The sequence below is a fragment of the Bidens hawaiensis genome, unplaced genomic scaffold (genome assembly GCF_021521415.1).
Source record: "Bidens hawaiensis isolate Kalapana, Puna unplaced genomic scaffold, B.hawaiensis_p1.1 tig00048463_1, whole genome shotgun sequence".
Taxonomy (NCBI): Eukaryota; Viridiplantae; Streptophyta; class Magnoliopsida; order Asterales; family Asteraceae; genus Bidens; species Bidens hawaiensis.
In genome coordinates this window covers 27,201-28,000 of record NW_027498690.1, presented here as the reverse complement: position 1 = coordinate 28,000, position 800 = coordinate 27,201, and positions in this window count along the sequence as shown.

Here is an 800-nt window from a genome sequence, read left to right as displayed (position 1 = left end):
CTGGGTATCACCTAACGGACCAGAGTAGCCCATTCGGAGAAACGCTCCATCACGGAAAGGAGCTACGAACTCTGTAGGGTCGTCCCTCGTCTCTTCACCAAATCGTAACGCCACCCGAATCTGTTCAGAATTGAACTGAACTTGTTGATTGTTCACCGTCGCTCGCATGACCGGGGGCTCAACACGACAGTCGTATTCGACCGTCTGCCAGAAGTCTTCGATATTTGGTAGAGATATCGGCAGAGTGTTTGTGATGGCATGAAAAATCCTCGAGCGTAGGAGGAAAGTTATGATCTCGCGGTAATCGTCCACACCGCTCGCCTCCGGGTCAAGGGTGATGTACATATTGTGACCCGGGAAAAATTGACGTTGATTGTCACCATCATCTCCTCCTGCACCTCCAGCACCAGCTATCGCAGCCATATCTGCAACAAACTAAACAAGTTAGATAAGCGTTAATGGATAACACAAGTTCGCTGGTTACCATGAGCGAAGTTGTGATAACTCTGTATAGGCGAAGTTAAAGTTGGGGCGAAGTTGGGAACAACTTCGCTTCAGCTTTAAGTTCGTCTAATTAACACTAAGTAAATTGATCTAGGAGAAGTTAATGTTAACTTCGCATCATCACAACATCGCCTCAGGCGAATTTAAGTTTCAGGTGAAGTTACGGATAACTTCGCCTCAGGCGAACTTAAGCTTCAGGCGAAGTTACGGATAACTTCGCCTGAATCTGAATCGGCGACAGTGAGGATTATGGAACAACGTGCAGTTGATGATTCGGCTAGTTTAGACGATTAAGT